At 43.4% G+C, this 16,809-nt stretch overlaps 1 protein-coding gene and 1 long non-coding RNA gene across 2 annotated transcripts in view; one reads left to right on the top strand and one right to left on the bottom strand.

Moving 5' to 3' along the window:
* LOC119617610 overlaps window positions 1-14,712 on the top strand; it is a 112,905-nt gene extending 98,193 nt beyond the window's left edge. Inside the window, exon 3 of the long non-coding RNA XR_005233943.1 lies at window positions 13,115-14,712. This is a non-coding gene — a long non-coding RNA (uncharacterized LOC119617610). The remainder of the gene's footprint in view (window positions 1-13,114) is intronic.
* pknox2 (pbx/knotted 1 homeobox 2) overlaps window positions 1-16,809 on the bottom strand; it is a 278,934-nt gene that overhangs the window by 193,206 nt on the left and 68,919 nt on the right. The gene's annotated exons all lie outside the window — the stretch shown is intronic.

The raw sequence follows: 16,809 nt of genomic DNA, 5'->3' as shown, positions 1-16,809 counted from the left end.
CCCCCCCTCAAACCATCTGTCTTCTCGGTATGAACATTTTGATCCTGGAAGGAGTGTCCCTTATCCTTGAGGTGTAGGTGAACTGCTGAGTCCTGTCCAGAAGAGGTGGCTCTCCTGTGTTGAGCCATGCGTCTGTGGAGAGGTTGTTTGGTCTTTCCAATATAGAGATCTGGACATGGACTTCATGCCCCCAGTAGAGTCGCCCAAGGCGGATAGGTCCTAGGTGAGGGATTAGACAAAGTGCAGCCCCGAGACCCTTTATGACGAGTTGCAACATTGGATTTAGTGCTCCCTCACGCCCGCCTGGTCCACGTCCACGCCTTCTTCGCTCACGTCAGAGTCTGCCTCACCGAGGACGGCGCTCGGGCCGCCTGCCTGAACTATGACCACACCGTGGACGGCGTCCCGTATTTAGTTTGGAATCCCTGTTTTGCCATTTTGCTGCCACGCCAGCCTTTGTTTTTCTGTTTTCCTTAGTTTCAATAAATAAGTTTTTTCCTTTAAAAAATGATTCTGCGTTCTGGGTTCGCCTCTGTCTCCCCGAGTCATGACATCTTGAGTACTATTGGTGGCTTTTGCCGAGACCGAAAATATGCCTTTAAAGCTGGGAACATCTGTATCATCCTCTCAGTGCTTGGGAACAATGACTGCTATTTTGCCTTGCTGTTAGAGAGCATCCTTCTGTAATCAATGTCAACAAAATCACAGTACTTTTTCATGCTTAGTGTACACAGTGTAGATGTGAAAGTACTGATAGATTCTGAACATGATACTCTCAAGATCAACATCTATTGTGTCTGCCCCATGATGAGCAAAATTATTCAATATGTGTGCTGGGCAACGCACACGTTCTCCAGCAACCTCTTCAAATTTGCTAACACATTCTTTCCCACTTTTTCATGTCGGATTCCTTCAAAATTTGTGTTTCAATAGTTGCCAGTAAATGTAATACATTTTTCAGACAAATTGTTTTTTGCCAGTGTTTCAGTGAGATATTGTGCAGTGGTTTCTGCTGTCTCATTAGGTGTGTCTTTAACGGAAGTTACTCTGTAACTATGGTTCTGTGAATTCCTGGATGACTGCCAGTGGCAGTAAACAGAGTGGATATGTCTCCTCACGCTCCACGCAGGTCAAGAATTAATGTAAACAAAGTCACAAATGTGAAACATAGCTCACCTGGGCGTGCGTCTATAAATAGCACGTGTGAGGCTACGTTTGGCCTCTTCGGATCTTCTCGCGGGGAAGAAGTTCAGAGTGACCAGTGTGACTGGCAGTCATCCAGGAATTCACAGAACCATATTTACAGAGTAACTTCCATTCTGTTTCATTCCTTCCTGACTGCCAGTGGCAGTAAACAGAGTGGATGACTGATGCCAGCAATGTCACAAGGAACGCAATACTCACCCCCCTCTCAGGAGGTAGATGAAGCCAGAGGCAAAGTCGCTGAAGCCAGTGTAGACTCGTGTCCTGCGTTGACGCGGTAGAATCGTGCAAACGTGCATGGTGTCGCCCATGATGCTGCCGCACAGATATCTGCTAGTGGTACCCCCCTCATTGCTGCCCAGTATGCAGACGCTCTCCTGGTAGAGTGGCACCTCACCCCTGAGGGGGAAGCAGCCCCCGCAGATCCAAAAGCCAAAATGGCATCGCCGACCCAATGCGACAGCCTGTGTTTCGAAAGGGCCCGCCCCCTGTTCTGTCCCCCATGACAGACGAACAGCTGGTTCGATAGCGCCTGTAGCCACAATGTACAGCTGTAATGCCCGAACTGGGCACAGTGTGTTCACCAACCTCTGTTCCTCGGACTGAAACGGGGGAGGGCAGTACGCCCCCAGTTTGATGCTTCGCCCCGAGAGAGGGCTAGAAGTGCCTCAGCGCCCCATAAATCGCTCTCAGTTCCAGGACATTGATGTGGAGGTGCCCCTCCTGAGGGCTCCACCGCTGAGGGAGACCCCGTGCTGCAGGTATGCTCTGTCCCGCCACCGGCAGAGGAGCACTGCACAGCTGGGTGTAATCCGCACCTTGACCTGCCGGTACCCCCGGGGGTCAGTGTGGAGGCTTTTGAGCCATCTCTGCAAGGGCCGCAGGTGAAGCAGCCCCAGGGGAGTAAAAGCTGAGGCTGTTACCAGCATCCCCAGCAGTCTCAGCCACAGCTGGAGTGGAGGTGCTGCCCCGACCTGAAAGGACTGGAGTAGGGACTGAATCCTGTCCACCTTCTCCTCTAGTCAGACGGGCCCGCATGGCCACTGAATCCAAGGACATGCCGAGAAAGACCACCTGCTGGGCTGGGATCAGCAAACTCTTCTGATGATTCACTGGAATCCCTAGCGCTTCGACATGGGCCAGGACCTTCGACGTTGCCTGCTCTGCCTCTCGAAAGGAGGGGCGCAAAGGAGCTAGTCTTTGAGATATGGTAGGATGGTAGGATCTTTAACCCCGACAGGCCCAGGGGAAATGTGAATCCTGTGAAAATCCGAGGGGCTAAGGAGAGCCCGAACGGCAGGACCGCAAACCCGTAGGCCACGCCATGAAAAGTAAACCACAGGTATTTCCTGTCTTCTGGGTGGATTGGAAGTATCCATCCTTCAGGTCTATGGATGTAAACCATTCTCCAGGACAGATGGTCTAAAGAACGTTGCACGTGTGGAGCATGCAAAATGGCAGGACCTTCAAAAATCGGTCGTCTGTGCAGTGGGCCTCCCAATAGGCCAGGTGCAGCCGTGAAAACCTCTCCGCCGTCAGACTGCAGCCCTCAGGCTGCATTCTGCCGCCTATTCCGGCTGCTGGGGGCGCCGGCCTCTGTCCAGCCCCGCCAGTGTCCCCCGAGGTGCAGCCTGTTCTGCTCTGGGCTGACGTCAAGTTCCTGCCACAGTCCGGCTCTGCTGCCTAAACTGTAGACGAGTGGCGGCCCGAAATTGATGGCATGGGTCTCGTACGTCCCGTCTCTGTGGTTGTGGAACGGGCCATTGCGACCACCACAAGCCTCAGAGACCTGACCAGACTGCCTAGGGCATTCCAGTGCTCTCTCGGCCACTGGTTCAAACAGCTGGCCCGGTACTACCGGCAGCCTGCGCAAGCTCTGCCTACAATGGTCTGAGATAGCGGCCTGCGCCAACCAGACCTGATGCCGTGTGACCACTAAGGTGGACAACAAATGACCTAGTTCCCTGGACATGAGTCCAAATGCCTGAGGGGCCGCGTCGTACGTATCCCCAGTGCTGCTCCCGCCGTGCCCGGCTGCAACATCTGTGACTGAGCCAGGAGGAAACAGAGAGAGAATTGCCAACCTGTGCCATACGGGCCGCAATGTCGTATGCGGTCACAAAAGGTCGTCCATCACCCGACACTGGGCACTTGGACAGCAGGCCTTCTTCCTTCAATGCAATGCAGTGATCCATGAGGGCATGCGGCCTAGACCATGATCCTCGGGGCTGCGCATGGTTGCCAGGGTCCGTGCATCCCTACCGTGGTGGGAGAAGCAACAAGGATCCCTCCAGCAGCACTGGTGTTCCTCCAAGAAGGCCAGTGATGGTGGGACCTCAAACGGAGGGGCCGCTGGAGCCTGGCGAAAAAAGGGTTTTTCTGTGGGACCAACTCTGGCCAATGCTTCCAAAATAGTTGCTCGTAGCGGGCCTGGTTCCTCCCCTGGGTCAGAGCTAACTGAACTCCTGCAGGAGTTTCCCAAACCATCATTCACCTCCATACTCCCCAAGGGACTGAAACTCAGAATTGGAGGCCTTCACAGAGATTCTGTCATCTTCCAGATCCTCTCCCGACTTCCAGGCTGCTTCCTGGAAAACAGGCACAGGGTCTGGAGCTTTGAGTATGGCCTTAAGCTGTTCCACCTCGGCCCTCAAAGAGTCCACTTCTTGCCGAGATGGGCGCGCCGGCTGAGGCCTCTTCCTCCGTGGGCTGCGGTGCTCTTCCGTCGATGCAACCCCCCACCTCCTGGAACACGGTTGAGGCGCCAACGCTACATCCTCTACCTGTCATAGCCTGTCTGCTCTCACGGACAACAGCAAAATACTGCAATTCATGCAAGGGTTCAGTCAGAAACTGAAGCTGGACCAGCCATTTCGTGTTTGAGCCTCTTTCCTGTCCTCTTAAATCCCAGCCAGTTGAAGCAGATGACTGCCCATCCTGGGCCTGGTTCTACTGGATGTTTCGTCCTGTTAAAGAGTTGTTTCTTTCCACTGTCGCCAATGTACTTGCTCAGGATGGGAGATTGTGACAAAGTGAAGATTCAATGCAATCTGCTGGCTTCCTTTGATAACTTGTACTAATTGGCTTTTTTATAATGCACGTGAATGTTTTTATGCAGTGCCCTGGGATGACTTTTGTTATTAAGTGGCACTATACAAATAAACTGAAATGAATTGAAATCCCCTGACTTGTACTTTTCAATAATCTTTTCTCTGAGTTGAATTAGGACAGTCACTTTGAAGGGGGTGAATATGTATTCTCTCACTTATTTTAAGTTACAATTCTTCTTGTGTCAGTCTGAACTCCTGAGTCTATCTGAAAAAAAAAAAACATTTGAAAGCCTGACACCAGTATTAAGAAGTTAAGCTAAAGACTCGTGTTTTCCCTTTTTACAGAACATTTGAAAGGATTGCCTAATACTTTACTCACAGAATTTAAGAGTATAAATTAAAACCCATTGTGTTTTTCAGAATTGTAATTTAGTAATAAAGCACAAAATTGATATTTTAATGTTTTCTTCCTAATGCAATGAGAAAGAAAACTTTTTCGAAGGGGGAAGTTCAAAGAAGCTTCTCATTTCCAGTAAATTGCTTTCACTAATTTACCATTTGAAATAAACTGCTGTGTTGGGCAAAATTTGCAATTCACAGTAAGTCGTCCCCTGAGCCACATAGAAGCAGTTAATCCATATTTCACATCTGAATATAGGATGGAAGAGAAATAAAGGGAAGAAAATAAAAGATAGGCAACTCTTTGCCAGGAGATGAGGAGCAGCAGGAATGGGGTGGTGGGAGAAGCTGTGGGAGTGCAGAAAAAAGCAAAAAGATGACAAGAAATGGGCATCGTTTAAAGAAAATGGTATCCAAAAAACCTTCTCTAATTGTCTGCCTTTGCCATGCCAGTGAGACTGACTTAATTAAAAAGACTTGAGATGCAGGGAGGAGTGGAATGATTTTGGGGGCAGGGAGGCAACATATCTACACTGAAACACAAAGCTTGAGCATCCCTCAGGCTCCCTCCACTGCTGTCTTTTCAATTCCCCGCTTCAAAAGAGAAGAAAGAAATAAGAGTAATGCAGAGAGGAGACTTGCACCATTTGCAGCCACAAATTGCACTATTTAAATCCTGCATTTCTCTTTTAGGACTGTCAGAAAAATTGGTGGCGGTGTGTGTGAGACAGAGAAGGAGAGAGAGATTTATATATTCAAAATGTTTAAAACTAATTATTTTTGTTGTTCTTATGTCAACCCTTGATTTATTTTTTTCATGAAAAAAACCTCTGACAGTGACAGTGTATGGTCTTCTTGTGGACCTTTTACTCTGTTTAACCACAAAATGGGCAAATTCAGAAATTTCGATTGTAAGAGATAAAAATGACAAGAATTATGCAAAGTTAAAGTATGTTTATAACACACAATAAATATAAAACTAGTAATATTTGCTTTATTTTTTACTGTTGTCTTCTTTTTATTTACTTTTTTTATAATGACGTCATGATGATAAATATATTCCTCCCCAGACCACACATGCCTGAAATTCAGTTTTTGGAATTATCACATAATACACTTTGAACTAAAGATAAATGTCCCTCCACACAACCCCTTTTCACGTTTCATTCAGAAGGACAGTTGACCACTACAGTGACTATCACGAAATTCTCACAGGTATGTAGAATCTATCTCAAACCCTTTTCAGTTCAGTTTTTGTAATTCTAGAGGATTAGAGCTGTATTTTGGGGGTAATTGACACTTGTTTATTTATTTTACATTTCCTCGTCTCCTCTTCTTCCTTTACCATGTGCATTTCTGCCTCATTATGCAAATGAGGAGGGCTGTGTTCTTGTTCCAGCTTCTCTCCTATTGGTCAATAACCAGGAAGGAGCAGGATTCACGTGCAGATCGATTGTTCATGTCTGCGCTTTCAGCTGTTTCAGGAGAACGCCTCATTTGAGAGGAAGTGAAGTCGTAGCAGAGATGTCCCAGACAGCTGCAGAAGAGTTGAGGCACATTGCTAGCTTAGCTTAAAGCAACACAGTCAGTGATGACTATTCAATGTTTCCCTTTCCAAACCCCCAGAGCGTAGAGGAGGCATGTTTTAATATCACTCACACCCGTGCGCGCTCCTTCGCGGGGGCGCGCCCAATCACTTTTCAGCACGACACCAGCCATCCTTCTTTCAAATGGTATCAGTTTGGTACGCCTTTACCCCCACCTGTAGCTGACATGCTCTGGTGGTGGACGCTTAGTCACTTTTTTGCCTCAACCCTAAAATCTGACCACTTTTTCTTCACCTCGGCCCCGGTCTTCTTTGTCCCACTCACTGAATGGACAGCGATAACGTGTTGCTGCTCACACTTCCTTTTATTTGTAAGACCATGACTGCGGCTCCCAAAACTTATATTTTTTCTGTTCTCCACCTCATTGACCATCATATGAAGTTGTGCCTCAATGAAATTTAGTTTCTTCGCTCTTTTCTCTGTGGTTGCCATTGGTAACCATGAAATAACATTGATCAGCTGTATGGCATGAAATGTTATTTCATGGTTACCAATTTTCTTTTCAAACAGTCACAGAGTTAATCTGATCACATCAAACTCATCTCAAGAGGGCTAGAGCTGTAATTTCACACCTTTAACAGAAAACCTCCGAGTCAAATGTCTGTGTCCAAAAACCATGCTGATGAGAAATATTAAATATTTAAAAAAATATCTATTTAAAAAAAAAAAAACTGCCTATCTTCATTTCTAAATTATATTTCAGTAGATTAATCAGTAGATTGGTTAAGGTGGCAATCACTTGAAAATGAATGTGTTTGTTTCCTGTCAGTAGATCTGGTCACTTGTGGCTTTTTAGATGGCTATGCAGGCCAATCCTTGATCCATGAATTCTGTTACAGTGGGGTAATNGGGGGGTGGGGGGGGTGGTACAATGAGGAGCAAAAAAAAGCACATGGCCAAGAATAGTTTTGCAAGTCATTCCCATGACAATTAGTTGTGCTTTTGAAACGTTAACCACTTAAAATATAGCCTTACAACTTGCTGGTGACTTAGTTGCAAACATTCAGAATTCAATGAGTCTGCAACACATGATTTTCTCATTATTTTCTCACTAATTTGAGTTGTCAGCTGTTCTCTAACAGTCACAGTCCAGTGAGATATTGCTTTACACAGAGCTCACGTGCATTTGTCACAATACAGCTATAGTGCTCTAGAATTGCAGATGATAAATTGAGAAGGCTTTGAGAGAGGATGGAGACATGCACAACAACTTTGTTACCATCTTTGAGAGAAAATTTTTGCACAGATTTTTTGAACATGTTTAAAATTCAAGCAACAAGACTATGAGCCTTTATGACTGCATACTAGGAAATGAACAACCCCCACAAATGTTTCAAGACATTTTGGAGACACCCTGACGAATGTTGTTCACCAACTAGTCTCCAACAGTTGCAGTCCAGTCAGATGCTTTGCACATGACACAGCATTGTTGGATTTTGAGACTTTCTAGAAGTTTTGACGCTGTATTCCAATTTGGGGAGATACTTAAGATAAATATTTGTTTTTAAGGAGAATTGAAAAATTCTAAGCACTGCAGTTCTTTTTTTTCTTTACAAGTCCCCGACTCAAAAAACAAAAAATGAATGTGAATGTGAGTTTGATAGTTTTTGCCAGACTACTGTATCTGCTGCTAAAGTTAATAGAAAAGTTTTATTGACTCTTCACACTCTGATCAGCTGGAGTACTCTCACTCCTTGTGAATCACATTTATCCCTTGCTATTATCCTTTTGTCCTTAAGCTTATTGTGATGGTCTGGACAGAACTGCTCACTAAACACAACACAGGCTCATTTCATCAAATGTGTTTGCACAGAAGGTTGATGGTTAATTTTGATGTTTGATAATTCACAGTACAAGACACTTGAGCAATTATTGTATCAAGTACAGTACACTTTGTTGTGCTTGCCTGATTATGAATAAATAAAATACAATGCCTTATCAGAATTACTGTTTTTTTAATTCCCACTGGAGCCACAAGCTTTTCAAACATTAATCAGATGTTAAGCAGCACACACCAACAGACAATAACAGTCTTCAAAGTCAGACAATAACAAGCACATATCTGGTATTCATTGCAGGATATTTCAACACAAGAGTCTCATTTGAAGATTATAACCAAACATTACATCTCAATTCAACAAATTAAAGGCTGTTGTATACATAAAAACGTTTAAACTTTCACAATGTTAAAAAGTTATGCTCAGTAATGCTCAACTAAAATATATGTATAAAATTAATAAATTTCTAACTGTAACTGTACATCTCAACAAAAAGTGAAATATATAGCTGAACATCACTTAACATCACAGGTCAAGGATCTGCCTTGGTTTGACCACGTCCATATCATGCTCAAAGTTGTGGGTCACACACTTGGGTGGTTTGAGCCTGCTGTAAAGCTGATGTCTCATCTCAGAAGGCCGTGTCTTTCTTGCTGACCTTCGGCTGCTGCATGGTGGGTGTGGGTGACTTGTCTTGTGCATTTGTAAAATATATATTTGTGAAACCTGTTTTGCCAGTTCTCCAGTGTACTGAAGGGCTTTGTGACTGTCATTGGCCGTTGCTCTTAACTGTGGCTGGGCTTGCTCATGGGAAAGGGTTATGTTAATAGCTTTTTCTAACATCAGCTCAGGACCTTGGCTCAGTAGCTTCTCTCTTACTTTGTTTTTATCAACAAACTCCCCCAATGTGGTCTCAGACCATTTCATTGCTGTTAGCATAGTCACAGCCTTTACAAAGGGATGTGGGGTTCTCTGACCAAATGTCCAAATGACTCAATGCTACCCTGTATCTTTTCATGGAATTTGTATCAGGTGATGATGGTGTTAGCGTTTGGCGTGAGTTACACTGTTAAACCATTGTATTACATTTTAAGCAACTTTACCATGTCCTGGATGATTGAGAATCTCCATCAGGATGCCCTTTGTCAAGTGTTGCTTATAATCTTTTTTGTCCTCCTACTCTCGGTGAAGGCGTACACAGTTTTCTTCCATCCATTTCAAAAATACTGTAAACACAGAGGCACTCAAGAGCTTGGTAGAACTTATAGGCTTATTCCTTAAATAATGACTGTGATGAAACAAGTTGCTGTGCATTGACAGAGCATTTCAGCCAAGGTGCAGGGCAATTTGATGTATCTGGGCATCATACAGAGAAGGCCATCATATACAACTGGCATAGCATAGCTCAGGGTTGCAAGGAATCCCAGCATGGTGAGGATTGAACCAGCACTGCTAACACACAGTTCCTTCTAGTTTCCCTCTGTAACACTGGGGCCAGTTCAGCGCAGAGTTCCAAAAGGATAGCCCTGGGCAATCTAAATCAACTAATTAGTCAGGAATCATCATGTGTCAGCAGGTCGGTGTGATCCCTGAAAACACGCTCCCTCTGAATTCTTCCATTGGCTATGTCCTCCAGCAGTGGCAAAGTTGCCATTGTTTCCCAATTATACACGTCTTTACCCAGCTATTTATAGCAAAGTGTCATTGTCTACACCTTTTCAATATAAAGAATCATTAAACCTGGCTTGTTTTGAAATAATTTGCTGATCCGATACAGTTTTCATCTCAGTGAAAAAAATTATTTTATGTGCCTAAGTTGTCTGTGTATCTCACATGATCATGGTTACTGATACGTGTTCACATCTACAATACACATGGCAAAAAGATAGGAAATTTTAGTTGCTTTGATCAATTTTGAGGCATGCAAAATGATCAAAATAATTATATGTTATGTTGTTATGTTAAATGTGGTTAGGTTTCATCGTCCAGCTTTAAACCATAAATGCTCAAACCAATGTACAAACAGTGTGTTTAAATGCTTCTTGAGTGAAAAACCAAATGGAGCCATATTTCGGTGCATTCAGGTGAGATTCAGTACATTGTAATTGTCAAGTTCGCCTTCAATTTGTGCAGCTTTCCCACTTGAAAAGGGATGGCTACATCTACGCAGATTTGTATCAACTAGATTTTACTCAAAGGACCAAGCAGTTTCTTCATTTATCCTCCATTTATTTGTTAGTGTCAGGACATTTCTTCTACAGTTGGTCAAGAAGCAGGTAAAAACCTTTCAAAAAGCCCCCCCCCCCCCAAAAAAGAAATAATAATAAATATTATTATTATAATTTATGGATAAATATTATTATATAAATTTACATAAACTAATTTTACTCAAACTGCAAAGAAAATACTAAGCAAACCATTGTGAATCAACCCACAGAAGTGCTTAAACTTAAACAAATAAAATAACTAACTTCTTTAACTTTAAAGTGCAACAATATCAAATTAATATTTACATTTGAACTGTTTACTTTTTAGATTAACAATGAATGTTTATTTTATAAATATACTTTCAAGTTATTATTTTACCTAATTTAGGGTTAGGGTTAGTCAACAAACAGTTCAACCTCTAACTTTATCAAGTCCATTAGTTAAAAACCTCAACACAGCAGCCATCACAAAAAAAATGACCCAATAGATTTCACAACTCCAACACATTTCAGCTCAGGTGTAGCTGTCACCACAGGCATCAGTGAACTGGTATACAGCCGGAGGCTAGGCTAAAGCTACTTCAAACATAAGCAATCTAGCAGTCCGAGCTTGCAAAAATACACTCTCTGCCTTACCGGCTGCCTCTCTGCTTGTTTGTAGTTGTACCCGCTCCTCACAGGCCTGCCACACAAGCAGATCCCTCTTCAAAAGTGACTCCAAACTCCTGGTTGCTTTTTGTTACCTTATCTGCCGCTTCTTCCACTTCCGTGACTGTCCGTCCCTCTTATAGTCCATGTAGTACAACCACTGTTCCGCCTCGCTTTTATTCTAATTTCGTTTCGCCTTTTTTATTTCTTTCCTAATTTGACATCACAGTAGTTTGATACTGTCAAATGAAAAAGTTTGCACAGTCTCATAGCAAGTCAAAAGGCTGTGTATATTTACACACACTTTTCACACAACATTCATTTTCACACATCCAAATGTGTGTGTGGAACATTTTTTGTGCATATAAATACATTTTAATCGCTGGGTTTCTAAGGAAGAGCCCAGGTACCCTGCAGAGAAAACTCATTTCAACCATCTGTATACAAGATCTCGTTCTTTCTGTCACAATCCAAAGTTCATGACCATATGTGAGGGTAGGGACAGAGACTGACTGATAAAGAGAGAGCTTTGTCTTACAACTGAGGTATCTGGGCTACATCTGTGCTGTGTTGCGATGGGGCCTGAATTCCAATTTGAGTCACTGTCTTCAGCTACAATCCCTTTTTTGGAAGTGGATTGTGTTCTCCTAAGCTCACGTTGTCAAAAGCAACTGCACAAAGACGTATATGGAGGTGTTCACTGTTGCACATCTCAAGACCTCAGCTTATCACCATAAAGGGAATTGAATGTACTTAAATCCATACTGGTAAGGTCCGTCCCAGTGGGACGTGTGTGTGTAAGTGTGTGTGTTATTCTACAGCTGGGTGTGGTTAATATTTATAAAAAGAAGCAGCCCCAGAGAAACGGGGTATTTCACTGATTGGGCCAGACTCTATTATTTTGAATGAACTCTCACTGTTCAAGAATAACTTATGTCTGTAAAGTCATTTCTTTGATCACTGCATCGCTGCTGCAGTTATGAAGACCCAGAAGAACATCCACCTTTTGAAGACACTTCACAACTCAGCTACCTGTTCACCACAATGGCCAGTCGTATCATTTTTTTTTGTTGTTGTATTTATCTGCCACAACTTTAAAGGCCGGTCCGTGAAAATACTGTCTGATAATGAACTGGTCCGTGGAGCTAAAAAGGTTGGAGACCACCGATTTAATTGTTTGAATAATGTAGTAGTACTTGGCCCAGATGTCCTCAATGCAATATAATGCACACTTTCTTTGTCATCTAGTGTTCTTACTTTGGTAGAAAAAAAAAACTGCTGCCTTAAGACAGTTTCCAAAATAAAAGCTTGTTAATGTTTAGCTGACTAATTAAAATAAACTGAGTTGTGGAAATAAACAAAAGCGGAGGGTTTTCTTTTTATAGTTTGCAACAAGGAAAGGAGCAACATAGTCAGTATGGTGTTTATTTGGTTCTCCTCCTTTAACTGTTTTGTTTTCCTTCCATTTCTGTTTTTGATGAAATGAGTTGTCAGCCTCCTTTCTAAAATCCCATTAGCTCTTAATGAAGGCAAGCTTCTAGCCTCTCGGTCTTGCCTCATTTAGCACGATTGTCTGGTAGCCATTACAATTACAGAGGCAATTACAGCCATACAATGTAAGTAATTGGAAATGCCAATAGGGATCCTGGGAAATGGAAATAAATAAATATTTGAAAATTCCAACAAAAAGGCTTACATTCAGACGACATAGAGGGAGGCGCATGTGTTTAAGTTAAATCAACATAATTACAATTAGGATTAGTGGAGAAAAGACCCTAGGTGAGAGAGAAATGGATAAAGGTGGACTGGAAGCACAGAAATAGTGAGTGTTGTGGTGAGATCACACATGGAGTTTAGTAATGAACAACATCAAGTGTTACAGCAAAGTCACATCAGGAAGAGTTTGTTTCTGTAGCCAAACAAACATTAAAATAATTCATTAAATTATGAAATTCAAGATAAAGTTGGCTTACCTGGACAGGAAGAAATAAAGGAGTTTCTATGTGGGTTTGTCAGCTGCCTGTTGCAGAATTACATACTTATCTTCTTAACATGGTGCTGCGAGAGCAGGCAGCCTGTCTCAGCAGCTCTACTCGTACGCTGTGATTTTTTTCTTGTTTATTTAGTTTATCAGATTATCAAATTGTCATTATGAAATTAATTGTCATTTGTCAATATTTGAAGTTAATTGTCATTATGAAAATCTGCTTTTGTGATTACAGATTGTGTCAGAAAAAATCGGGTTGCTGATGCTTCCACAGAGCAGGATGTCTGCAAGCATGCCATCAGGTGGTTCAACCTGGCAGCAGATAGGGGAACCTCAAGGTGACGCACTGCGACACATGAGGTTCACTCAGCTGATAATAACATGTGATTGACTGTTATGTCCCTTCTGGCTTATTTTGTTTATTGTTTGTGTAATTGAAAGTGTGTGTTTATCTGTGTTAATTTTTGGTTAATTTCTAGGTTGACTTATTGTTTAACTGACATAAACATGTAACTGATGAAAGCAGTTTTGAAAATACAAATACATTTATAAATTTTCATCACGTTTTCATGTTTTTTGTCTCTATTGTCTTGTTATTAGCCACTTGTAGCGATGTGTTGGTCAATCTGGTGTTTGTGCCAGCTCTTTAAGTGTCTCGCCAGAATAACTCATAGGTTGGAGGGAAAGGGGAAGCGTCCAGACAGGCTAGGTCCGGCCCTGCCCATAGATCTTCAGGGAGATTGGTGGAGGTAACTGTCCTGGTACAGAGCAGGAAGGAGACAGGGAGAGCGGTACAGCACAGTTTGTGGACAGCAGATGAGATTAAATACCCAGAGACCCCGTGCATATACAGGGAGATGATGCAAACGACAAGCAGAAATACCCTTTACTGGGATTCTAACAATGCAACAGTGCTACCAACTGTGTCACTGTGGAGCTCCAAAACTAATTTACACATAGCCTAAGTCTTTTGCTGCTTCACAATAAATCATTTTCATGTGTATAAGGTTAAATTGGTGAGATTTTTATGTAGTCATTTCTGGCTGGTAAGCAAGTTTATCTGTATTTACTTTTGTTAACTCATGATTAATAAAGAATTTGGACCAAATGAGTTCACCTCCGATATAAGTATCACAAACGGGTACAGACCATATCCGGGCCAGATGACGTATTCTATGAACGGGTCCAAAACAGATCCAGGCCGGATGACGTATTCTATGAACGGGTCCAAAACGGATCCGGGCTGGATGAGGCTCTTAATGAGTAGATCTGGATTGGGTCTGGCCCAGATCCGTGATCCTTATCCATTCTGGATCCTTTGCAATGTGCAAGTGGACTCCGATCTGGATCCGTTTTGTGGATCCATTCCGGAGCCTACGCTACATCTGGAACGGATCCAGTCCGGAGTCCAATTGCTATCTGGGTCTGCTTTGTGTCCCCCTGCCGAACGACCTGATGTCCCCTGCGAGCTGAGGAAGAACCGACGTGGGAGACGTGCGGGTAACGGACGTATCCAACAAGGATATCATTTAAAATTAAGATTTCATGTTTTTATATGTGGTTTGACTGCTGTATTTATTAAACCTCCTGAGCACAAAGTTCATGTTATTCAGCTGTGAGGACAGAGAGAAAGAATCAGGACAGGAAGGAGACAGGTCGGACTAATGTTAGCTAGAAGTGTAGAAACAGGCACTTTATACCAAGTGATTAATTCTGAAATATTATTTATATTGAAAAAGTGAAATAGCAAGATGTGCAATTTATTTAAAGCTATTAAAAAATACTTGTTTGACCATATGACTTAAAGAAGAACACAGAGAAGGAATGAAGGAGACAGACATGAGGTCAGTGATCAGCTGCTGTAGAGGAGAGCAGAGATGACATCAGGTAGGACTAATTCAGCTTGTGAGGCCACAAAAACCTAGATACCCAGGAGGGTTTGAATTTCTGCTGACCACCACTGTGTGAGTTTGGGAAAATTAGTGCAGGCAGACATGGCAAGACCAACACCACAGAGGAGAACGTGGAACAGAGAGGTGAAGATGATGATGATGATGGACGAGAGGAACAGAGAGGTGCAGAGGAGAGGGTTGGGGCAAGACTTTACTCTGAAGATCCATCTGAATGGCCTTCACCACAGGAAGTGGGGGACTCATTGAAGCAGCTCATGGTTGAGAATGACCCACAGAGATGTTCTGACGGGTCATACCCAAGATCAGGTATTATTTGTTATAAGTCCATGAATAAAAAAGATTTGTTTATGTAAACAGGCGAAATGGGAGGGGGGGGGGTGCTGTAACATGTCTGTATACCCTCAGAAATTAGGTAGTTTTGTAAATGAATCATACAAATCAGTCATTTTCAGCATAAGACTATCTTAGTTTAAATCTCTGACATTAAAGGTGGTGGGCAGTATCCATTCCTTTAAGGAATACTAGGTATTTTATTTAAGGGTACTCCAGACTCCTGTTTTAGATTAACTGGTAACTCTAAGTTGTCCCTAGGTGTGAGTGAGAGTGTGAATGGTTGTTTGTCTTTTTTGTTTCTATGTGGTGCCTCTCGCACAATGACAGCTGGAGATAGGCATAAGCTGACCCGCAATTCAAAAAGAAAAAGCAGGTAAAGAAACTGGATAAATACATGTATGATCACAGTTCTGAGAGAGAAGGTAGAATGAGCCAAAATTGGAATTGTCAGGTTACAAAATCGAAACTGGTCATGAAAACAGCAATATGTGAATTCCTCATTCAGTTAGATAAAAAGTTGGTCATACCTACTTTAATGCTGCCCTCCATAATGCTATATGCTATACACAGTACCTTGCAAAAGTATTCATACCTGTAAGGAATTCTAGTGTTTTGTCCTCATGCTCTTGTGCTTTGTTTTTATTCAGTCGTCTTTTTGTCTTTGATTTGCTGCCACATCAGCTTTTTGTTTTGTTTTCCTTCATTTCTAAATAAATTAGTTTTATTTTCAAAATTAGCCTGCGCTCTGGGATCGCCTCGTTCTCCACCGCCCATGATATAATGATCCGGCCACGACTAAACGGACTCCCCTCTCTGTTTGCCCCTCTCCACGGAGGAGAAGTTCTGAATCCTGGACAACGCACACTCAGCTTTCCGGATGGACCCTGTTTGCCGGGAACCTTCTCCTCTGCATCTCACGGCCACCGTCGGTGTAAGAGGGCACCAGCTGCAGTCACTACCACGCCTCCACCGGCCGCGGCAGCCACCAAGTCCTCTCTGGCCGTGGCAGCCACCAAATCCTTTCCGGCCGCGGCAGCTTCAACCCCTCCACCGGCCACTTCCACGTCACACCAGGCACTGGCTGCTTCCACATCCCTCCCTCCACCGGCTGCTTCCACGTCACTTCCACCACCGGCTGCTTCCACGTCACTTCCACCACCGGCAGCCAACACCACGTCTCTCCCATCATCATTGGCAGTCTCCTCGTCTCTCTCATCCTCAGCTGGTACCATGATCCCATCAGCCCCAAGTACATTAGGTTCTTCCTCTCACTCTCCATTCAGCGCCCACATCTGAGCCTCTCAGTTTTCCCCCGCCGAACTTCTGGATATTTCTGCACAAATACAAAGACCGTTTACCACCCTAAAGGAAAAACCTGGATCCTAGGCACAACATACTCACTTGCAATATCATAGAAAAGATCCTCCTGTCTAAGATTGGTCTTCTCAGCCTACCCATGTTCATGAACTTTTTTAATGAAATAACTCAGTTAAAAGGACAATTAATCAGCGTTTCCACAGGTAATCAGCCATCTTCACCCTCTGAACCTTCAGTTTCCCAGACACCCAAGCCTGCTGGATCAGCCTCTCCTAAGCCACTCTCGGCGCTCTCAGCCTCGTCCTTAGTGCCTCCAGCGCCCTCTGCAGAGCCCTCAGTGGTCCCAGTGCTGGTCCCGCGGGCCCCT

The sequence above is a fragment of the Kryptolebias marmoratus genome, linkage group LG13 (genome assembly GCF_001649575.2).
Source record: "Kryptolebias marmoratus isolate JLee-2015 linkage group LG13, ASM164957v2, whole genome shotgun sequence".
In the NCBI taxonomy this organism is placed as follows: Eukaryota; Metazoa; Chordata; class Actinopteri; order Cyprinodontiformes; family Rivulidae; genus Kryptolebias; species Kryptolebias marmoratus.
The sequence above is the reverse complement of the archived record's forward strand: the minus strand, read 5'-3'. Positions and strand labels throughout refer to the sequence as shown.